This window comes from Cupressus sempervirens, chromosome 8 (genome assembly GCF_028749045.1).
Source record: "Cupressus sempervirens isolate cs-2001-9-10 chromosome 8, ASM2874904v1, whole genome shotgun sequence".
In the NCBI taxonomy this organism is placed as follows: domain Eukaryota; kingdom Viridiplantae; phylum Streptophyta; class Pinopsida; order Cupressales; family Cupressaceae; genus Cupressus; species Cupressus sempervirens.
Genome location: NC_143125.1, coordinates 698,503,917 through 698,530,062, shown reverse-complemented (window position 1 = coordinate 698,530,062; position 26,146 = coordinate 698,503,917). Strand labels below are relative to the sequence as shown.

The 26,146-nt window shown below is 33.9% G+C and overlaps 1 pseudogene; it reads right to left on the bottom strand.

Moving 5' to 3' along the window:
* The window catches only part of LOC149544372 (DNA replication licensing factor MCM7-like), a 139,197-nt pseudogene extending 121,083 nt beyond the window's left edge, over nt 1-18,114 (bottom strand).
* Nucleotides 18,115-26,146: the final 8,032 nt, after the last annotated feature.

The following is a 26,146-nucleotide window of genomic DNA, read 5'->3' as shown; positions in this document are numbered from 1 at the left end:
TCTTATTTCTTGTTCAACCAAGAAACCAATCTCCCTCAAACTAATAATGATCCACCACTTGTGCTCTTTCTATCATCCATACTGCCTCCCCAATTTACATTAGTAAATGTGCACAAATTGAAATAACTTGATCTTTTATACCAAATCCCATAATCAAATATTCCTTTAAAATATTTGAATATCCTCTTCATTGTTGCAGAATGATACTCTTTTGGATCAGCTTGGAATCTAGCTACAATTCCAACTACATTTTCTACATCTGGTATGATGTGAGTTGGCTATTGCAATCCTTCAATCATAAATCTATACTTCTTATTCTCAGTTGTAGGTGTCTCATCTTTTTTATATAACTTATGACCAGATGTTATGGGTGTATAGACAAGTTTACAACATTTTAATCCAAATCTTTTCAACAAGTCTTTTAGATACTTGGACTGTGAAATGAAAATCCCATCTCTACTCTATGTATTCTATAGTCCTATGAAAAACTTCATCTTTCCTATCATGCTCATTGTAAACTCATTTTTCATCACTTAAGAAAACTTATCACTTTCTTTATCCTTTCCTACAAATATTATGTCATCCACAAATATTAGAATTAAAAAAAAGCATTATCAAATTTTCTCAAATATAGGTTACCATCTATTGTACATTTAATAAATCCAAACCTAGTTAAATTCCTATGGAATATTGCATACCAAGTTCTAGGTGCTTGCTTTAAAACATACAATGCTTTCTTCAATCTACATACCATCTCTTTTTCTTCTCTTAGAGAGAATCTAGTTTTATCAATGTAGAATTCTTCTTCAATTTCTCAATTCATAAAAGCTGATTTGACATCTATCTAATAAACCTTGAAGTTCTTACTTGATTCATAAGCTAATAACATTCTCACTACTTCCATTTTGGCCACAAGTGCATATGTCTCCTCATAATTTATGCCTTCTTGGTATGAGTAACCTTTGCGAACAAGTCTAGCTTTATTTCTCACAACTTCTACTTGTTCATTCATCTTATTCCTAAATACCCACTTGGTTCGTATCACATTCTTGTCCTTATTCCTAGGAACTAACTCCCAAGTCTCATTCTTCTCAATCCAATCAAATTCTTCTATAATTACTTGAACCAAATGATCATCCTTACAAGATTCATCTTCTTTTTTAGGTTCTACTTGAGAAATTAGACACAATTCCTCATCCACTTTGTTCCTTGTCATCACATATTTATATTTTCTTCCAATTATCTACTTTGGAGGGTGATTCTTTGTCATATTTCTACTAGAGGTTTTAGTTGACTTTCAACTCTTATCTCATCTCTAGATGTTGGAATTTACAAGTGGGAAGTATACTATTTTTTATTTTTATTTTTTTTTTTTGGGGGGGTGGGTGTGGAGGGGGAGGGGGAGATGGTGGGTGGGTTAAGGCAGGTGAATTAGAAGTATAAAGCTTAACAAATAAAACTTTTAACTAAAATCAATACATGCAAGTAACTACCTAAATAACATGAAAGTAAAGGCATGCATGAAAATAGATGACACAATATTTCATCACCTAGAAATCTTCCAAAATGAGAAGGTAAAACTAGGGTGGGGATGACACCCACAACTTATCACTACATCAATAGTGTAAATTGTTAAGGTTACAAAGTTTGACCCTTAGCAATGGTCTTTCCTATGAGAGGTCTACCCTGTTAAAGGCTCCAACACCCTGTTAAAAGTGTACCTTTCTAAACGATTTACGAAAAATTCACTTGGAATGTCACCCCCTTAAAGGATTTACAAAATGGCTATTAAACCAACCTAACTCCATAGGATTTTCATTCTTCTAATAAAATTGTTAGAGAGTATAGTGGAATGTGTGGGCCAAATTACTTACAATCCTCAATTGTTGATTGTAGATTGCTACTCAATCCATTCTGATAAGATCCTCTCTAATCTGATGCAATTCTATGTGAAGTGTTGAGACTTTGTTCTGCTTTACTGATCTTGCAATTCCTCTATTTTACTAAATCACCTTGAATGTCCTCTTCAACCTTGTTTCTTTTCTCTCTTTCACTCTGTCATTCCTCTCTATTCAACAACTAAATTATTGAGCTTCTTCTTCCTTAATAGGTTTTTGTGACTTAGGGTTAGGTATGAATCTATGGCTGAGATTTATCCTTTTTGCCTCTTTAGCATTCAAATTATTTGACTGGTTGCATGGTGATTACATAGGAAATCAAAATAGATTTGAGCTTATCTTCAAGCTTTGAGATCTATCCATTAGTTATCATGCAACATTATTTACAACTGAGTTTGTGAAGGAACAAACTCTTATGTCAATAATGTGTCACTTGACACTTGTTGTTTATTAATGCTTGGTACTAACTGTAATTCTATCTTGCTCAACAGCTACTATTTTCTCAACATATACACTTTCTCAGCATTATCTATTTTCTCAACACCTAAATGACTCAACACTTACTATCTTTCTTGACTTATTACCTATTGCAACTCAAAACTTGTACATATGTTATACTTGGCATATATTTCTAGCTTGACATAAGCTTAGAAAATAGCTTAAGTGTGTTGAGACTCAATTGTCAAAACCATTCTAAGACCAAAAATCTCCCACTTTGACATGAGTGTCAAAAACACTTAACTATACATTCTATATCTGACTCCCTCAAGTATAATAAGAATATTTATTTGGCATATATACAAAAGTTCAAAATTTGATCAAAATTTTGTGAAAAACTATATACTTCAAAATTTGTAACTCCCCCTAAGTTGATATGCCTTTCTTGTATCCAAAACTTCTCATGCTAGATTTGTCTCATACTGATTTTGATAATCTTTATTATTGCCTTGCCTTTTCATTCTTTCTTTATCTACTCTATTCTAACTCCCCCTTTTACATATCTTTCTTTGCAGTTGTAGTTTCCTTTTGGCCATTTATTTTCTCCCAGTTCATTTTCTATTTTCTCCCCCTTTTTTAACTCTCCTCCTTAAAGTGTATCTCCCCCTTTTTTACACTTGTGTCAAAGGGTCTATACTCTAACTAAATATTTGGCCAAAAAGGATTTGTTTACCTCCATTACTATCCTTAGAGAAGCATCCCAATTTTGTAGTACAACTTCCAGTGATTTAATCTAGATGGTTGTCTCTTCTATAAGGTGTACTAAGCCATCTAATGTGGAAAGATTGGGATCTTTCTTTAACACATTTTCTATATAGGCTAGTTCCTTTTGCAAAATATCCATGTGAGGGGTTATGGAATATTCTATCTATACTAGCTTGGCCTTGATGTTTTCCTCATATGTTATCAACATAGCTAATTCTTTTTGAATGTGAAGTGTAGTGTGAAAATTCTTCTCACTCTAGGCTGGATCTCTTGGCAAGTTCATACTAGATAGCTTTAGGTCTCTTTCTAAGTTCATAATTCATTGGCTAGTTTCTTGAGTGAAGATGGAAGGATCACATAGTTTTGTGTACAATGAGAAGATGTTGTCAAGTAATTCCTTCAATTTCTCAATTTTCTTAGCTAGTTCAACCTGTGAAAGTGCACATTTATGGTAATTGCAAGTGTGGAGGTATCATGTGGAGGGATCAAGGGTGGAAGTTGTGTGTTTTGCAAACACTATTCTTGTTGTTGCTCCTCATCACTTGCAAGTATAAATTTGTTTTCTATGTCTCCTCCACTATCTTTTTTCTTGTCTCTTTCTCTGCATCCTCCTTGTAATTCTCTTCTTCTTCTTCATTGTATTTTTCTTCAAGGGGATCCTTTTCTCCTAGTTTCATTGTTGTTAATCCATATATCAACTTCCATATTTTTATTGATTTATTTACAACATCTTCAATGTTATTTTGAAGTATGTTGAAGGCTCTATATTTGGGAGAGAATTTTCTCCCATGCTTTTTTCTTGCCTTTGTGATTTGACCTTTTACTAGCTAAAGCATTAGTCTAGCTAAGGTAGATTCTCTTATTTCCTTCTCCATGTTGAGGCAATAATGCTGTTTATTTTCAATAATTGAATATAAATCTTTTGGTCTAGAATTATCAAGTTCAAGTGGAGTTGTCTTGAACTTGGCCATCATGGTGTAGATAGATTCTTCCACCCTATTTTTCTCATCTCTAAAAAGTTTATTAAATTCAATACTTTTTAAGTCACTCAAGTCAGCATTATCCTTAATATTATCACAAATGTTTTCTAAATCAGATTTAGATGCATGACTTACCACTTTCAATTGGCTTATGTCCTCTGACTCTATTTTCTCATCATCTAAGTTAGGTTGAGCAACATATTTCCTTCTTAGTTTCTTCTTTGCTAGCCCCTATTGCTCAGTCACCTTCTTCTTCTCCTTGGCCTATTCTTTGACTCACTGAGTGGTTACCCTTGTGCTTGCTCTTGTAGTGGGCTTAGTAGGGCTTGTCTTGGAAACTTTCTTGGGCTTTGCAGCTAGCTTTTTGCTTGCCTTCCTCTTCTTTGGTTGTGCTTTAGTAGGTGCTTCCTCCACTTGCTCTTCCTAAAAACCTTCTTCCTCTATGCCTTCTCCCATGCTTTATGTCAAGGCAAGTGGGCCTTGATCCTATTCTCCTTCTTCCTCATCATCTTCTTCATCATCCTCCTCACCCTCTATTGTTCCTTCATGAAATTTGGCCTTTAGCTTCTTCACCAATTTGTCTTTCTTTTTCAAAATGATGATGTCTTTAGTTCCATCTCCACCTTGGATTTGACAACATCATAAGTGCCAAAGGGTTTAGCACTTTTATCTACTTCTTCTACAAGTAAAACTATTATTTTTGCCAAAGCCTCATCAATATTGATCTCATAACCAAGTGGCCTTAGCCATCTTATCCTTGGTGCAAATGCTTGAATTTAGGCATAGTCTATATCAACCAAAAAATAAATATCATTTATATGTTGTTCAACTAGGGAAACAAGTATAATAAGCCTCTATTTCATAGACTTTTTAAAGTCTTCAAAATAGCTCATCAAAATGGTTTCAAAATTTTCCCCCATCTACTCTATGTATTCATTGATTTTTATGGCAATTGATCTATTTCTTTCCAACTTATCTTGCCAAGGGAAGGAAATTCATTCTGAACATAAAATAATATGCATATATGAATTGATCCAAACTTTCTTTGGGCACTCTTGGATCTTCTTATAGCTCCCAAGTTCTCCATTATTTGTTGTAGTTACAACTCAACTAGGTCATATGTATTATCCTTCTTGAAAATCTTATATCCCACATCAACTACAATGCAGGGCACACTATTCAATCTGCTTGATTGTTATAATTTGTAAGAGATAACTTTGACAAAAAATTATATGAGAGGATCCTTAATTGTTTCAATAGTCATGCCTCTCTTATTCCATTGTGCTCTAGTATTCCTTTCAATGACCTCTTTGGAGTCATTTCATAGAGTCTTAGGCTGATCTAGGGTTTGGTACCCTATAACTCTATAAATGATCCTTTTAGTTACTTTTACTAGGCCTCCTAACCATAAGCATCCATCATGTATTCTACTCAAAACTAACCTAATCCATTCTATTTTTAAAACTATAGGGAAGTCTAGGGCACAAATAAGTCCCTTTTTCTCAACTATGCCATATTCTTCCTTTAACACCCTATTGACACATGGTTTATTGTAGGCTTCCCTAATCTCCATGTCTCCTATTCCTCCTACTTTGTAATTATAGCATTTGTGAACATCTTGAACCATGATTAATTTAGGGGGAATGATGGATAGTGCACTGACTAGGTTGTTCTTGTAAGCTACTTCAGGGATGGGCTTGAATTCTAGTTGCTTAACCTCTCTACTAACTAGTTGAATCTCAAAAGGATACTTATCCTTAGGATTTTTTGAGCTAGATGCCATTTTGGCAAACTAGGTTTTAAAAAATTTAAAGATTTCATGGCTAGAAACTCAAATAAATACCTTTGAATCAATGAAATTACTCTAAATCTCTGCTCAAGTCTATTCAAATGCTTTGCCTTTTCTAGAAATCACTTCCTCCCTCTACTTTTTGTTTTCTCTACATTCAAATGATGAAAATGATTGAAAAATAAAACATATACCATTAAATACCTATCATTAAATGCTTATTGTTCATATAGCTAGATACTCGAATCGTATGCATTTTCCTGCATTACATAGCATCAACATGATTTTTACTTCACTTGACAGCTGAAGGATTTACCCTTACTCAACATCAACTAGCATAGTTTTACTTGAAAATAACTAATCACTTGGCTTCCACTAGTATTTTTATCAACTCGGCATCTAAAGGTAAATTTTTATACTTAGCAACAATATGAAAACTTTCAAGATTTAACTTTAGATTTTCCTTCATTAGCTTACATCTTTATTCATGCTATTTATATCCTTTGTAGTACTAACTTGTCTAAGAACTAATGTATGATAAAGAATTGTATATCAGTTCATCATAACTTCTTTTACCTACTTGGATGAAGTGTGACCACCTAACCTTTTAGGTGAGGTGATCCCTCCATTAGACGTGTTTCTTCCATCTCTTTTCTTCCATGTCTTATTCATCTCTCCTCTAATATGTTCAACATCAACATTCCCTTTTCCTTTTTTGAACTTAGAGTTGGGTGCCTTTGACCTTGTTGAGCAATACTTTCTAATGTGTCTTGTCTTTAGGCAACTGAAACAAGTGGTTTGACTTAACCATCTATTGTGGTTACCACTAAAGTGTTTTCTTATGTTGTTCTCAGGAATGTGTCCATATTCTTGATTTAGTAGTGATAGATTTTCCTAGTGTTGTAGTCCCAATTATAGTGATGTCCATGACATTTTTTCTTTGATGGTTGGTTTGGTGACCACATAGGCTTGGATTTGCATTCAAATGCTCTATGTCCATACTTTTGACAGTTGTAGTAGTGACCATCAAATCTTTGTATCCTAATAGTTTTGGTCCTACATTCATGTGCCTGATGTCCTCTCTTATTGCACTTATGACAATGACCCATGGTTTTAGGTTTGTCATGTTGATTGACATTCTTGCTCCTGCACACATTAGTAGTATGCCCTTTCCTACCACAAAAATGACAAGTGGGTTTCGAGTTCTTACCTTTGTCACTTCTTTCTTTAGCATTCTTGGATGATTCTCCTTCTTTAGTGCTAGTATAGCCTAGTCCTCATGTGTAATTGCTAGATCTTAGAGACTTCAGTAGTTGCTCAAAATACTTGATGGCTTCATTGGGCTTATTAAAGCTCTCTACAATTTCTTTTTCTCTCCTTAGATCATTTTGTAGTTGTTCATTCTACAACCTTAGTGTTGTAATATCAATTTCTTTGACATTCATCACTTGGATTAGGGTGTCTAGTTGCATGTTGAAAACTCTTGCACACTCAATTGACTAGTCCTCTAGTCTATTGGCTAGATTTCTCTTGTCATCATGTATCATGGCCTTATCTTAAATGACTCTCTTCTTCTATTTAGTTTCTTCACATAGCATCATGTCTTGTGATTCTTGCTCAATCTTGAGAGTTTTGATATCTTCTACTTGACCTCTATTCTTCTCCATTAGGTCTACAATTTTTGCATTAAAATTCTTTGAGTCTCTACTAGCAAACACTTTTGTGGTGTCAATCTCCTGGTATTGTGTATCATTCTCATCTTCTCTTTGTGGGTTTCCTCAGTCCTTCCCTAGCTTCTTCCAGAGAATGTAGAATGAGATGTATTTCAATCTCCTAGTTTTCTATAATCTTCCCAAGCTTGTAAACCTCCATCTCTAAATCTTTTCTCCAAGCTGTAAAGCTTCTCCTTATGAAAACTTAGCTCTGATACCAATTTTTTGAATTTACATGTGGGAAGTATAATTCATAGAGGGGGCTTGAATAAGAAGTACAAAGCTTAACCAATAAAACTTTTAACTAAAACCAATACATATAAGTAACATATCTAAATAACAGGAAAGTAAAGGAAAGCATGAAAATAGATGACACAATATTTGATCACCTAGAAACCCTCCAAAATGAGAAGGTAAAAGTAGGGTCAGGATGACACCCACAACTTGTCACTACAACAATAATGTAACTTGTTCAGGTTACAAAGTTTGACCATCAGCAATGGTTTTCCTATGAGAGGCCTATCCTATTAAAGACTCTAACACCCTATTAATAGTGTACCTTTCTAAAGGATTTACAAAACATTCACTTGGAATGTCACCCTAGTAAAGGATTTACAAAATGGTTGTTAAACAAAAATAACTCCATAGGATTTTCATTCTACTGATACAATTGTTAGAGAGTATAGTAGAGTTGACTTGGTTACTTACAATCCTCAATTGTTCATTTCAGATCACTATTCAATCAATTCTAATCTAATCTTTTCTCATCTAGTATGACTCTATGTGAAGTGTTGAGACTCTGTTCTACTTAATTGATCTTGCAATTCCTCTATTTTACTAAATCACCTTGAATGTCCTCTTTAACCTTTTATTCTTCACTCTCTTTCAGCTTATCATTCCTCTCTATTCAACAACTAAATTATTGAGCTTTGTCTTCCTTAATATGCTTCGTGACTTAGGGTTAGGTATGAATCTATGGCTAAGATTCATATTTTTTTTCCACTTTAGCATTCAAATTATTTAATTGGTTGCATGGTGATTACATAAAAAATCAAAATAGATTTGATCTTATCTCTAAGCTTCGAGATCTATCTATTAGCTATCATGCAACATGATTTACAATTGAGTCTATGAAGGCACAAACTCTTATGTCAATACTATTTCACTCAACACTTGCTATTTACTAATGCTTGACATTAACTATAATTCTATCTTGCTCAACACCTATTATTTACTCAACACATACACTTGCTTGGCACTATCTATTTACTTGGCACCTGAATGACTTGACACTTACTACCTTTCATGAATCGACATCTATTACAACTTGACACTTGTAAATATATTACACTTAGAATATATTGCTAGCTCAACATGAACTTAGAAAATAGCTTAAGTGTGTTGACACTTAATTGTCAAAACCATTCTGAGACCAACACTAGATTCATATATTTTTTCTTCTCTATTCTCAAAAAATAACATATTATTTTGCAAGTCATTTTAGTCTCAAGTAGAACATCAATATTCTATCTAACAATTCTTGAGTTATCCTCTTATTTATCACAATTATACTCTACCATATTTTATTTAGTACCAAAATTTTCATCAATTCTTACATTTGCACACTCAAATATTGTCTTAGTTCTATAGTTGGAACATTTGTATGCCTTTCTCTTTAATGAGTACCCGAGAACAATAACTTCATCTCTTCTAGGATTGAACTTACCAATGTTATCATCTCTCTTAATGTAACATTTACCTACAAATATTATGAAATATTTTACTAATATTGAATGACCAAACATAAATTATAAGGAGTCTTGCTCATACGTTGCCTAATGTACACTCTTTTCTAAGTGTACACTATTGTGTTAACTACTTTTGTCCAAAATTTCTTTCAGACATAATTCTCAAGTAACATCTCTCTAGCTTCTTTTTCTACTGATTTATTTCTCCTCTAAGTAATTCTATTTTTCCCAGGTGTTCTAGGTGCAAAAAAATTTCTTCTAATTTCATTCTCTTCACAAAAGATGTTAAACTCTCTAGAGGTAAATTATCCTCCTCTATTTGATCTCAAACACTTTATCTTAACACCAAATTCATTCCCAAGTCTATTTTTGAATATCTTAAACTTCTTAGAATCTTTTGATTTCTCTTTAATAAATGCTACCCACCTCATTCTAGTGAAATCGTCAATAAAAATTATAAAGTACCTTTCACCATATAATATTCTTGTTCTTGAAGGATAACTCATATATGTGTGAGTGATCTCCAACTTCTCTATGGTAGTAAACTTCTTTTTAGGAAAAGACAATTTCTTCTTCTTAGCCAAAATACATTCTTTCACACAACATTAGTAGGCTTTGTTATTTTAGGAAAATCTCTAACTGCAAATGTGCTACTAACCTTCAGAATATTGTAAAAGTTTATATGACAAAATCTCCTATGCCATAACCAACTATTGTAAACTTTTGCAATAAAACATGTCATTTAATTATGATTTAACTGAACTACATTACATCTAGACCTTGTTCTAGTTCCAATAATATTTTTGTCCTTATCCTTGATAATGCAAGTCTTCTCTATGAACTACAATAGATATCCCTTGTCCACCAACTATTGAAAACTCAATAGATTATGTTTCAGGCCATCAATAAAATAAACATTATCGATATTAGTCCTTCCATTTAAAATAATGGATCCAATCCCTGTAATGTGACATGCTACAGTATTACCAACCCTAACAATAGCTCCATCATAATTTCTAAATTTAACAAATTTATTCAAGTACCAGTCATGTGATGTAAATAACCACTATCAATTATCTAGTCTGAATTCTTTTCAACCTAGGAACCTAAAGCTCTTTCTTATCTAATTTCTCTATCTAGACCATCTTCCTTGATAACCACAAATCCTAATTAATCATCACTTTCTCTTAGGCCTCTTTCATTAGATTCTTCATCCTTATTAGCATGCAAACAATTTCTATCATTTACTCTTCTAGGCTTAAAATTTCCCTTGTACCTTTTCTCTCTTTTAGGACATTTAGATGCATAATGAAGATATTCATCACAAGTCCAACATTTAAATATTTTCTTACCATTTTTTCTCTTTTTACCAAAAGTACTATTCCTTCTTCAATCTTCTTATCTTCCTTAGATCTACTTCTACTAGAAAAAAATCCTCTTGTGCTTTCACTTCTTGACATGTTAGGTCAAATGTTCAGAGTACTAAAGGTTATGTCAACTCTAGCTAGTTCTCTAGAATATCTCAATTCTACTTTTGAAAACTTTAATATTCCAAGCAATGTTTCCTTTGTGAAATCTTTGGTGCATGGTATTAAAAGTTGAATCATTCAAGGGTTGTTTTCTTGGACAGTGCTGTAAAACTTTTCAAGATCTTCCATATAGCCTTTTCATCTTCTTTATTTCCACCAGGAGATTGGATTCCTGCAACATATTTTGATATTCTACCAACATAACATCTTATAGATTCATCTTCCATCATCTTAGCTTTTTAAAATAAATAAATCAAAATTTGAAATCTCATTCTTTTTGTATGATCATCACCTTCAAAAGTAACTTCTAATTCTTTCCAAATTTCATAAGATGTTTGAAATGTTTCTACCTAATTATATTCATTCTCTAGAATAGCTAGTAGTAGGGCTTCTCTAGTTCTCATGTTATACATAAACATATCTCTTTCCACCTCACTACATTCCTCTAGCTTTCTTTCATTGATAACTATCTTCTTAGTTTTCTTCAAAAGCCAATGCCCTGGACCCATGCACAACATATGAGTCTTCATATTTTCCTTCCAACTATTAGAATTCGACCCATCAAATCTTGGACTATCCTTCCATGAACATATTCATCATTGATCTCCCAAAGTTGATAAGAATTGTCTTCAAGGACCTGATGCTCTTATACCAATTGTTAGAATATATAATCCATTGATATAACTGAGAGGAGGGGGAATAAATCAATTATCCAAATATTATCACAATCATCAACCTTAAACAAATTTAACCATGTGATTAATATCAAATGAAATCACAACAAGATACTCATTAACAATTAAAACCAGATACATTAACTAGGGAAACCCTTGATCAAAAGGAAAACCTTGGTGGGGATGGTACCCATAAGATGATGTACTAATATAAAGATTCCTTGCTAGAGAATAGACCCTATTAGGAGTCTATTACAACATTTAGTACATATGAGTTCCTGTTACAAGACTTTGGACCCCTAGTAGGAGATTCCAACCCTATTAAGAGTTGTGTAAGACAATTAGACCCACTGTCCAAATAGCTTCCAAGGTTAACACCAATGAACTCACTAAAAAAATGATCTCTATATTATTCCTTGTAGAATAATAGAACTGAAATATATTTCCTTCCTCTATCTCTATATTGTTAACTAGACTTTTTCTCCTTGAGATCTTTTAACCAAGTCTCATATAGTGCATCCAATAATCCCTTGAATCTCTTATTCACATTTAGTAAGCATTCTGCTCCATTTTGGACTTTGTAACTTTACTTCACATCCCTCTTCATACAAGTGTTACAAGCTAGAGTTTTCACTACACCAAAAGACCAACCTAATAATGCCTAATACAACCTCTAGATTTATATAACATAGAAGGCGATTAAGCCATGCCATGAATCTTGAAGGGTAAGGCTGGTGGTTAGTCCAACAATTCCCCCTTCATCATTACCCAAGGAGATTCAAACCTATGACCAAGCTCTAATGATATTTATTTCAAGCTAGAGTTGTCATTGCACCAAAAGATTGACTTGTTTATGTTGGATACAACAACTAAACTTATATAACATAGGAGGTGGTTAAGTTACAAATCTCAAAGGGCAAGGTTGGCTGCTACTCCAATAACAAGTACATTTACACTCTTTATAAATAAGGAAAACATGTTTCATTTATACCATATCTTCATAATAATTTCTTGACTCTACCTCAAGCATTTCCCAATAAAAAAAAATAAGATAATTAATTAATTCACAATAACAATAGCACTTTCAACTCATAGTCTATACAAAACTTTACATGTATGATAACGGGGCTTGCACACACACTAACAACACCACATGACTATCTTGTATCACTATGTTACTACACACTTATTCATTAAATATTAGATAAAAGATAGCAATCAATCATTACAAAATTATTCTTCAATACTCTATTTTTGCACTACTCATAGTAAATCAAGTGTAGCTTTTGCACACCACCGAGTTAGACTCTATGTACCTAACCACATCATCAGGACATAGTTTGGAACATGCCCTTAACTACACATCACCAAACAATTAAACCATTGTCCATACTAGTAAGATTTTTTTTACTGCAGTTATCCTAGTCTTCATAGAAATACTACTATGTTGAAATCAAATAAACATAGTCATTAATGCAATATATCAGTACTCTCCAATGCTTAAGATACTCCCCCAATGTAGTATCATCATCATTCATACTAATGTTCTTAACCTTTCTTTCATTGATTTCATGAAATCATCAAAAAAGTTTGTCATTTCTAATTCAAAATTGTCTCCAAGCTAATCTATGAGCTCTACAATATGTAGTGTCACTAGCTTATTGGTCTTCCACACTACTTGACCAAATGTTGCAAAATTATTCAACAGATAGAAGAATATTGAGACTAGTAGAGAACCAAACTTGCATTGTGCACTCTTTATTTTCCTTATGGCCTCCAAGTTTTAAGATAGTTTCTGAAGTTGTAACTTAGCAAGGTCATATGTGTGATTTTTTTTTACTATTTTATAACCCCAATCAAATTCCATATAGGATACATTGTTCAGTCTGCTAGGCTAAAAGAACTTGTGAGAAATCTCTCTTACTACAAAAGAAATTAGGGGGTCTGAGATTTTGTCAATAGGCATCCCTCTTTTATTCCATCTCGCACCTATATTCTTCTTAATTAGCTCCTTTGCAACACTACACATGGTGGATTAGGTCTATCAAGGGTAGGATACCTTGATACTCAATTGATAATCCTTTTAGTGATCTTAATAGGTCTATTCTTCAACCAAATATAATTTTCATGTACATGGATCAAAATAATGTATATCCATTCTGTCTTAAAAACTTGAGGAAAATCTGGGGCATGATTTAACTCTTTTCATTGAACAATTTAATATTCTTCCCTCAAAAATCCATTATCATATAGTTTTTTATAGGTATCTCTTATCTCCATGTCTCCTAATTCTCCAATCTTTCTAATATAACAACATCTAACATATTGTATTATCAAAACATTTGGTGGTATCATTAATAGAACACTTGAAAAGTCTCCTTTATATGCTATCTCAAGAATAGCTCAGAAGGGTGGTTGTCTAATTTCATTACTAATCAATTTAAGATTAGCAAATTCTTTTCCTTCTTAACTCTTGTAAAAGAGCTAGATGCCATTTCAAGTAACTAGGGTTTGCAAAAAATAAAATAGCATAACTTAGCACTAGTAAAATTCCTTTAAAACATAATGAATGATGAGAAGTAGCAGCTAAATCCAGTTAACAAACACTTGAATCTTCTTTTTCAATTTGCCTTCATCCTCTTTTCTCTCTCTTCATTCTCTAATGAATGCAAATGAGTCAAAAATAGACTATATAACCCTTAAGATTTGGCAATAAATGCTTAATTCTTATACAACAATAAGCTCAATTATCATAAGATTTCATAATCACTCATTTTATACATGATTTCCATTATTCTTAGATTCCATAGTGAGCTTGACCAATACTAACATAATTCCATCACTCAGAAACAACTATGAAACTTTCCATGTTTGACACCAACATAGAAAACTATAGATTTCTTCTAGGTTCTAACCAAGATATTGCATCTTAATTCATGCATATATAATGTTTTCAAATCTTAGATTCTTGGAACTGATGCATAATATAACTTTCAAGAAATTAGTCCTATGCATACCTCTTGATTGCCTAGTTGGGGATGATGTGATCACCTGATCCATTAGATGAAGTGACCTCATTTGTACTTGATGTGTTACAATATTCTTTCTTCTTCCATGTTTTTTTTATGTGCACCTTTATCTTTTCAATAGAAACCTTCTCTTTCCCTTATTGAATTCACTACTCGGTGTAGGTGACCTTGTTGGAGAATTTCTTTTGATATGACTAGTCTTTGAACAACTAAAGCATGTAGTCACATGTAACCATCTATTGTAGTTTCCTCTAAAATGTGTTCTAATGAAATTCTCAAGAACATGACCATATTCTTAATAATAGAGACAGTTGTACCTTGTTTTTAAATCCCAATCATAAAAATTTCCATTGTGATTTACCTTAACTTGATTTTTGATGACCATTTAGGCATGGATCTTCATTCATATGCCTTGTGTCCATATTTCTAACAATTGTAACAATATCCTTGAAACATTTGAGTTTTCTAGTCTTGGTCCTATATTCATGTGCCTGATGTCCTTTTTTGTTACAGCTGTGGCAATTTCCTCTATATTTGATCTTAGATCTTTGATAAACAATTTTTCTCCTATAGGCATTAGATTTATGGCCTAATTTACCACAATTATGAAAAGTGGGTTTGTTCTGCTTACCTTTGTTTCCCCTTTGTTCACCACTCCTAAATAATTCTCCTTCTTCTATAGAGGTATATCCCAATCCAGTAGTATCTTTGTTAGGTCTTAGTGACTCCAACAAATATTTAAAATATTTTATGGCTTCAGTTGGCTTGTTATGATTTTCTCTTTCATCTCTTAATTTTTTCTATAGAAGGTCATTCTATGACTTCAAGGTTGTGATCTCAATATCTTTTCCAATCAATTCATGGTTTTTAATCATCATTTGATTCATTATAGCCAATTACATGTTGGAAAGATTGTGTACATCTAATGTCCTCTCTTTCAATCTATTTACCAATACTCTTTTGTCCTCCTCAATCATGGGTTGGTCTTCTTCAACTTTCTTTTTCCTTTCAATTGTCTCACACAATAGTATTGATTGTTCTTCTTGTTCCCTTTTGATATTTCTAACTTCTCCTATTAGGGCACAATTCTTTTGTATCAGATATGTAATGGCTTCATGAGACTTTCTACAGTTTCCTTATGCAAATAGTCTAGTGGAGTCAACCTCTTTGTATTGTGTGTCATCTTGTTGAATAACCATCTCTTTCATTCTCTTCAATGAGTGCTTCAACTCATCTCTTGCTTCAATATATTATTGTAGGACAAGATGAATTTCAAGCTTCTAGTATTCAATAACCTTTACCAATTTGTAGACTTTCATCTTCAAGATATTACCTCCAAAGTTGTGAAAATTTCTTTCAAGAGAACAAGGCTCTAATAGAAATTAGTGGAAATAAAAATGGGAAAGTAAATTCTGAGAGGCATGGGGGGTTAATAAGTGCTTTGAAAATTTAACTATAAAACATTCACCACACATACATCTCATCATTTAGCATGTAAACTTAAATAGATAAATATATCATAACATCCATAGCAGAAGGAAAATTTAACACATGAAAAAATAAATTTGGTTACCCAAAAATGCTCCAACAAGAAGTTAAAGCTTGGGTGGGGATGACACTGACAAATCTTCACTATTGCAATTGAAATGTATGCCCAATTAAGGTTACAACTGTTTGATCATAATCCATGATCTACCCTATGAAAAGTCTTCCCTGTCAAAGGCTAAAAGGGCTACTAGGTCTCACTAGGATAGAGAATTTTGACACACAATAAAGTAAGCACACTATTAAAGGATTTGCAAAAAGTCTGCTAGGATTAATCTTAAAGACATTTTCTCTATATCACCTATCAAAATGATTCAACACCATGATCCTTCAAGTAACACATTATTTCTTAATGTTTTATCTTCTCTTTCCCAATAAATTCTTGATCCTCCTAATTATATATGTATGCTCCATGCTTTCACTACTTTTATCTATTCTCTCTAACTGATTCTATAGTTCATATTACTATCATAACTGTTGGTGTTTTAAAAAGTACTAAAACTACTAAGCGACAAAATGCTTAATACCAGAATGATAGTACATACACAATCTAAAGACTAGCCTATTCTTATTAAAAATTGCATATGTAAAGTATTTGGACCCAACTTCAACAAAATCACACATGGTTATCTACTCTTTTGGCTCTCCAAAACTAGGGTGGGTATACCCAGGGATGATTCAAAACTGGAACAACTGTATGAGGATTATTCTTAGTTTCATTATGATTCTCATTTCAAGATCCTCAAACATATACATAATTCTTACTAACTTGGTAAACACATCCCATAAAATAGATATGGCCAAGAATTCTTCTATAGATCTGTAGATGTTTTAACAATAGTGGCTAATTGAAGCTAAAACATTCCATGCAGACAAGTGCTGGCCAACTTTGAAGATCTATAGGAAATAAAAGTAAAGTTTGATTTAATGCTGCATTTTGATAACCATTTATGATATATCTCTCCTTCAGTTGAATCAGTTTGATCAGTGCCTAATCCATTGGGGGTTCAAAGTCTATAGCAAGCTCTCAAATATAATTTGTTGCCTTACAACAAATTCTATCAGTAATTCTTATCAGAATTCATCATTCAAAATCCTTTCCACTACTAAAGAAACCTTATCACATTCATCAAAGCTTTTATTTAATCCATTGAATTAACAACAATGATAAATAGATATACAACCTAACTAGATTGCATTCAATTGCACAAGCCTTTACTTATACAATATCAAGACAACCAAGTAATTGAAAGGAGACAAGATTAAAAAAGAATAATATGGGGACAGTTCACAATTTGTATTCATCTTCCTTGAAAATGATATATCATTTACAATAGACTTATAATGACCTTCAGAAAGAAGCACACCTCATTCTATATTCATGTATTCTCAGAGAATTGATAGAGAAAATACATCATAAACTTTCTTTCAAAAATTTGGACCAAAGACAGACTAATCATATCACTTAGAAAAATAGAATTTAGACCCTTCTTTAGCCTTGGAATCTCACTTAAATAGTGTGAGATGCAACAAGCTTCAGGCTAAAATAAAAGATAGGTGTCCTTTACAAAGAATATTTACATACACCTGTCACAAAATGACAAAATGCGGGTAATAGAAGATGTCCTAGACCAAAACATTCTTTTAAGTGAATCAGCTTTTGTTATACAATTTTATGTTGCTGATTGGTTATTGATCTATTTTCTCTATATAAGTAACTACCAAATTAGCCAATGATAAAACTTGTTCTGATGATGGCATATTAACTTCCACCTATAGGCTTTCTTCATCTTTATCTTGGGTGGCAGGAACAACTTCTATCTTGTCTTCTTCTTTAGCCGTATCAGCATCCTGTGGTCCTGGGTTTGTAACTAAAAGTGACAGGCTTCTCTTGTATTCTTCTTCTAATTGGTTTTGAGAAATGATAGTATTAGTGGTTTGGAATCCCTCATCTAGAACATTATCACTTTCAGTTTCATCTGCATCCAATTGTTCACTAGAAGCCATTTCTGCCATCCAGCTGTCAAATAATGCATTATCTGGCCAGTTGAATTGCAAAATGTACTTCTATTTTTTAATTACATAATCAGCCATATTATTAATATCAATGAAATCCTATTTTAAAGAATCAAAGAATATTTTGGCTTTCACCATCTCCTCTGTTGTGGTGGCCCACCATGCATGCCCAGTTTCATTTACTACATGATTCATTCTTAAACAGAATGCATCATCAAGTTCTTTCGTCCATTCCTCTTTGATTTTTAAATTATTTTTCTTATCCAGGGCACTAGGAAATAATTTGAAATTTTGACTCCTATATTTGTCCAAGTGATTTATTATTATCTTCTGTAAATGTGTCCTTTGATTATCAAAATCAGCAAGGTCAAAAATAATATAAAAGACTTTTTCAATCTGATCATGGAAATTATCTATAACAGATAAAAACAAAAAGGTTACTACTTTTTCCCTCTTTACCCATTTATCCACAATAGGCTTTAAAGCCTCATCATTTCCTTTTAATTCCTCCCAAATGTTAATCACTTTGACTAATTGCTGATGGATTAATGGCCATTCAACTCTATCTCCCAGATATGTAAGAGCTTTTCTGAGTTTGTCTTCATATTTAGACTCCAGCTCTATATGTAAGGCCCATAGTTTAGCCTTTTCTTCTTCAAATTCCTCAACAGTATAATATCGTGGTCCCTGGGGTGTATCTGGCATTTCAATGAGAGGGGTAGACTTGAAAGGTTCTACTAGGGGATGAGGATAGGTTATTCTAGGCCTGGTGGATTATTCCAATAGCTTATTTTCAAGCTCAATCCTCCTCTTTAACTCTTTTTTGTATGCCTCCACCACTATCTCATACTTTCTTTGTAACTCAAACATAACATGTTCCTCTTTCTTAGCAATGGCCAAAAGAAACTGGGAAGACTCCACATTCCAATAGGCTGCCTCTACATGGGAGGTGTCAGCAACCCTTCTTACAAGTATGTTTCCCATCAACCCAGACTCATCTAGTTGTGATGATGTGGCTCTAGATCCTTTTTTCAATGACCAATTGACCAAAGCAGCTTGATCCTTAATGAATGTAGTTCCTTGGAAATCCTTTTTATTTGGGTCTTGCAATTCCAATTTTCTTGAAATAGAATTGAAAATTAAAGCATCTGCAATATCCCAATTTGGCAACAATAATACGTTAGAGGTCTTTACCATTTGCCTTCCTTCTTCAGGAGTAATGTTCTGGAATTCCTTCATCATTTCTTCTTTTATCTGGTTTTGTATGGAAATTTCATCCATTTTTGGATGCTCTGTCTTCATCCTTTTGCATCCCTCCTCAAAGTTGTTCATGTTTTTTCTCCATGTAAATTGCTAAAAAGCTCTTGATTTTAAAAAATTGTCATCAGTCAAAAATTGATGACTTGCTTGTTTGAATACAGGGTCCAAGTCCCTGCCTCTATAATCAGCTCTTGTTATATCTAGACTTGGGAGAGGAGGCACTGGAAGCTTACCTTCATCCAATTCTGCTTGGGTAATTAAAAAACCTCCTTGTGATCCAATTTCGTCAACTTGCTCACCTATGATATGCTCTTCTCCAATTCTCAAAGGAGATTGGGTAGGTGAATATTCCTCAGCTTGAGGTCTCCCTTCTCTTATTACCCTCTGCCTCTTTGGGCTAGGCTCATCAGGTCTCTCCTCTAAAACTATACTGGTGGATCCCATTATTTGTTTGCCCTTATCTATAGGAGCCTTTTTATTCTGAATTATAGTATAACCAGGCTTTTTCTGTACAATTATTTGACCAACCCCTATATTAGGAGTGAAAGATAACCTCTTCATGACTTCTCTGACCTTATCAGGAGAAGAATTAATAAAAAATTGTTTCTTCTCATTCATGGTTTCCATTATTGCAGGGAAGTTATTTATGAGCTTATTTATTCTGTCAGCCTCTATATTAGCATTGTCTAAAGGATTATAATTCTGATCAAAACAATGAATAAATTCTAGGACTCGGGAGTAAACTCTCCATTTTTCTTTTTTAGTTTCTAGTTCTTGTAAAGAAAATTCATTTCTTATAATGTCTTCTGGGTAATATAAATCATGCTTTACTGGTCCTAGCTTGATCCTATGCCTTAGAGTCTGATTGAAAAATCCCTCAAAATCTCAAAAATGGGGGTGGGACACAACCATCATATACTGATCCAAAATTTTGTACAAAAAGAGCCATCCTTGTTTAGTAATCACAAACTGATGGGCCACTATGCAAGTAGGGAAAATTGACCCTAGTTTCCTCTTTGACAAGAACATTTCATCTACTCCTCCTAGTTTCCATAAGACTTTTTCCATCCCTATCTTTAGGGATACTTGGTAAGGCAGGACATGAGGGTTCCCTTTAAAACCATAAATTCTAAAAATGGTGGAAACAAGGTATGGAATAATATCTCCCCAATTGTGTGAAACTTTCAAATTATGGGGGTTATCCATAGGTCTTATGAGATTCATTAATACTTTAGGGATCATGGGATTATCACTCAAAAATAGACATCTCAATTTAGAGGCAAAATATCTATCAAATTTGATAAAACTGGCTTTATTTGCATCCCAAGTCATATTTGCACTCCACAACTGGATTGGCAATGTTTCCCCATTTTCTTCTCAGTTTAATTTCATCTCATTACCAAAATATGTTACCCCCTTGAACAAAAACATGTGCATCAATAAGGAATAGTGGCCAAATTCTTTCTCCACCTTACCTCTCACAATTCCAACCAAACCAATGTGAATTTCTTCAGCTAGAAAGGAGGCAAAATAAAAAATGACATCTACATCAAAAGAGGCAATTTGAATCATCATATACATGAGGTCAATGGGCATGAAATCCTTCTCATCTTCACCAAGAACATGGCACAGGGTTCTGTATATCTCTATAGCCCGGGAAGTGAAAAGGCTCTTCTTAAAAGGTTCTTTAGAGGCCGTAATTATTACTGGTAGAGTTCCTATGGTACCAATTTGTGCCCTCAATGCACCTCCCCTAATTATATCCTTTTTTGCTTTGTACTCCTTTTCCAATTCCAAAAAATTGATTGGCACATGGAGATCTGATAATGGTTCTAAGTGAAAAACCTCTCGAATTTCTTCAGGGTTAATTGATACTAGAGGCACGCCATCACCTCTTCTCACAACCCTAATGGCTTGGTCATAGTTTTTGGAAATATCTTCTAGCAAGTCGTAGTCCATGAAAACACTAGGAACTACTAACTTTCCCAAGTCAAAATTCCATATATTAGCATGAGGGGCAAACAGATTCCTCTCTGAAAATCATTTTTTAAACAAAAAAAGCCCAGTTTGATTGGTTACTGCATCCCTTACCCAGTTCCCCTTATCATACAAGCCATCGGCAATTTTAAGCCTAGGACTCAATGCAATTAATCTTTTGACTTGTGCAGACTCTGTAGTGGATGCTGGGAGTAATTCTAAGAAATCATCATGGACATTCCTATTCATATAATTAACTTGCCTAGAGAATGATTTCTTAGGAGGCATCTTGATTGTAATAATTGGAATATTATAGAAGTTATGATCGAATACTTACTTGACTTTACCAAAGTTATCCTCTTTTGAACTTTTGCAACTGCTTTCAAATAGATATGAAACTATCTTTGCATCTTCACCAATGCTTAATCACGAAGTGATCAATAGGTGCCTATGCTCAGAGAAAATAAAATCTTTGCTGGAGTGGACTGTAGTGAATAATAAAAGAAAATCTTACATATTATACTCTACCTTTTTCTCACAAGCAAAATCTCCATTCATCATAAATGCGTAGGATAGAATGTCACCACCCTTCTCCTTTTAAAAAAAAATATGCCGTCAATTCTTGGAAAAACTTGCAATCTGGTAATGACAACTAAGCTGGCTCATTTCCTTACTTAACATATTTGCAATCAAACCAATGGGATAGATCCACATGCACCTTTCCTTCAATGCTGGCACTTTAGACTGGGCCCATGGATGACCATGTACACGTGTCATCACATCGATAATTCGCTATGCTTATACCTCAAGCATCTTCCCATGGTGAGCTAGTGATAGCCTTTGATCTTATATTAATCATGTGGCATACATTTGAAATGACTTTTCAAAGAATCAATGGTGGGCCATCACGTCGCTAACTTGCTATGCTTAACTTCTGAGCTTTTCTTCATAGCAAGCTAATGACAACCCTCGATCTTGGCCCAATCTTACGGTCAAAAAACCTTGTATTATATTCCTAGGAAGTGGGTCCATGGTACATCTGTTGTTGAGCTGGCGAAATGCACTGGCATGCACATATATATTTTAATCATACTTTATCTCTAGTTTTGCCATGTTTTTTGATTGTTGGGTCAGTCGTTATGTCACTACAGGCAAAACATAATAATATCTAGCGATGCAACGACCCACTAAAAAATAGGCACCGGGAAAAGTAGCACAGTCTGCAAAGAAATTTTCTGAGCATTTCCAAATCATTTTTGGTCATAAGAAACAACCACCTTTAGTACTGATTTTTTCCTCACTATGTCACTACTGGCAACTTTCTTGTATATTCTGATAGCGACTAAGTGACTTGCTGGAGTAATTTGGATGCTAGATTTATTATTCCCGATGACCACGTACATGTGTCATAACATTGCCAACTTGCTATGCTTAATTCTCTCGCATCTCCTCATGGTGAGCTAGCGACAACCATATATTTAAAAGAAATCCGACGGTGCGATAACATAGGTGAATAAAATCATTTTCTTAATCTTCCTTTGCTCCCTCTTTTTTTTAAAATATCGCGCTAAGGAAAATTTTAAAAGGAAGAAAGGACTAGCCCAATAAAAAAATTCACTTAGTTGGAAACCTAATCACCATCTAAAGGATCCAAACCTAAAATTTTATTTGGGCAAGATGAAACCTAATATACAGAATTTCAGGCCAATAGTGGCTCTGTTTGGGGATTATAGACTACTTGAGTCTATGCAAAAGTTTAGAATCTATGGGAGAGCAGACCACATACTTGGTGCAAAAATGACAACTTCTTCAGAGAGCATAAAGCAACACACAGAAACAAACAACCAAACTGCATAGGGATACTTACAAGGATTTACAGAAAATACAAAATTATAGGAAACCCTAAAACTACTGTTCATGGAGAAAATAAGTATTTTTCAAGAAAAATACCTCTTCAAGAACTGTCCATGAACTAGCAATTCAAGAATACTGTCAAATACATCTTTTAGTATATAAGAATCTTCACCCCAAGTATTTTCAATTAAATATGGGCCTAACCAAATAGGATCAAATTTGCCATGTTTTCCTTTATCCTCAATTCTAGCATTCCACATCAGGACTAAATCTCCATGTTTGAACTTTCTGCTTACAGTTCTTCTATCATAGAGTGTCTTAACTTGCAATTGCAGCTTGTGATTCTTTAGAGATGCTTCTCTTCTAGTTTTTGCCAATCCTACCAATTCATCCATTCTTTCTTGCATTTCATTTGTAGTATCTTGATCATACAACTGGATGTAATTGTAGAGTCCAATCAAGTTGTTCTGAGGCATTTTGGCTTCAATCCCATACACTAAATCAAATGGAGCTACACCAATTGCTTTCTTTATAGTTACTCTATCAGCCCATATTGCCAACTGTAACTTGGAATCCCATGCCTTTTTATTATCATCCAAGGTCCTCTTAATGACCTTCAACAGGCTCTTATTTGTGGACTCAGCTTGTCCATTCCCTTGTGGATGATATGGAGCAGATCATGACCTTATCATTCCATATTTATCACAAAACTTGATGAACTCCTCAGATCTAAAGCACATAGCATTATCTGTTACAATTCTCTGTGGACATCCAAATCTAGAAATAATATTATTCAATAGGAAATTATTGACCACTTTACTTGTTGCATTTCTTGTGGGGATAGCCTCTACCCATTTTGTAAAGTAGTTAGTAGAAACTAGAATCCAAGAATAGCTAGTGCTAGACTTGGGGAAAATCTCTCCTATGAAGTCCAGACCCCTTTGTTGGAAAGGAGCTTGAATCTCCACTGGCTTTAATGGGGTGTTTCCTGAGAATTTTAGCTTTCTAGCAAACCTCTAACAAGGATCACATTTCCTAACCATAACTTGAGCATATTTGAAAAGGGAAGGCCACCAAAATCCATCTCTCATTATCTTATGTGTAGTGGTTTTGGCCATATTGTGCCCCCCACACACTCCAGCATGCATTTCTTTCAAAACCTCTTTTGCCTTTTCCTTATCAACACATTTCAATAATACTCCCTCAAAATTTCTCCACCATAGGTTGCTTTGGACAATTACATACCTAATGGATTGCAATTTAGTATTCCTCTTTTCATTTTCAGGCAAATGGGGAGGAGCTTCCATGTGTTGCAAGTAATATATGACATTGGTGTACCAGTCACACTGGTCCATGTCACATAAGTTAGCTCTGAGATCATCATTTACCAGATTTATCTGATTAGCCTCTAGATTAGCTTTAGCCATGAGTTTGGCCAAACCTTGGCCCCTTACTAACTTTGTTATCTGTATATCAATGTTGAATTCCTAGATTCTATTGATCCATCTGCACTTCCTACCTGATACTTCCTATTGAGAAAATATATCCTTGACTGCAGCACTAGGTACAAAAGCGATAACAGTAGCACCTATCAGGTAACAGTTGAAAGCTTTTATAGCCTTTACTAAAGCATACACTTGCTTTTCATTTATTTCATACTTAAGTTTAGTAGGCTGTAGTGACTTACTGAAGAAGGCAATAGACTACTCATATCCTTCTTGATTTTTCTGCAATAAGACTGTAGCCACAGTATGGAAGGATGCAAAAGAAAAAATATGCATGGGTTTTGCATAGTCTGGGGTTCTCAGTATTGGAGCATTTTTTATTGCAATCTTAATATCCTGGAATGCTTGTGAAGGCTCACCATTCCAATCTATAGTGGCTCCCTTTTTGAGCATCTTTGAGATAGGTCTACTGATCTCAGCAAAATTTGTAACAAATCTCCTAAGGAAATTAACTTGTCCAAAGAAAGATTGAATTTCTTTCACATTTTTTTGCTCAGGGACTTTGTCAATAGCCACTACTCTCTAAAGATCTATTTTCACCCCATCCTTAGACACTATACATCTTAATAGTTTTCCCTCTATGACCCTGAATGTGCATTTCTTTGGGTATAAAGAAACTCCATATTCCAGATCTTTGATAAAGATTTTTTCCAAATGTTTGTAGTGATCTTCAGCCTTATTAGAATATGTTGTAAGATCATCCTGGTACACAACCATAAATTTATCAATATAATCCTGAAATGCTACATCCATGGCTCTTTGGAAGGTAGCTCCTGCATTGATCAGGCCAAAAGGCATCCTTACATATACATATGTTCCCCATGGGGTTATGAAGGCTGTCTTGAACTGTTCACTTTCCTTTACTAGAACTTGATTATATCTAGAGAAAGCATCCATCATTGACATTAATTCAGAGCCAGTCACTTGCTGCAACATGGCTTCCATATTAGGTAAGCCATAATTGTCTTTCAAAGATGCAATGTTTAAGTTTCTAAAATCCACACATATCCTAATATCTCCATTCTTCTTCCTAACAGGAACCAAGTTTGAAACCTAGGTGGAATGTTTGATTGGCTTGATTATCCCACCATCTCTTAGTTTTGTCAGTTCTTCTTGCATTTTTGGGGCAAGGGTAGGATTGATTGGTCTTTGTTTTTGCCTAAAAGGTCTTACATTTTCCTTCAATGGTATGACATGCTAGAACATATTCTCCCTATAAGCCTTAAGTTCATCATATGACCAAGCAAAAACATGTCTTTATTTTCTAAGTAGGCCAATCAATGTTTTCCTAATTTTAACAGGTAGATTTTGGCCAATATAAACCCTTTTAGGAACTTCATCAGTACCCAAGTTTATTTCTTCTAACTCCTGAGGTTTGGGGTTGTTAACTCCTAATTTTACTCTATCTTGCTTATCAAAAATATTTT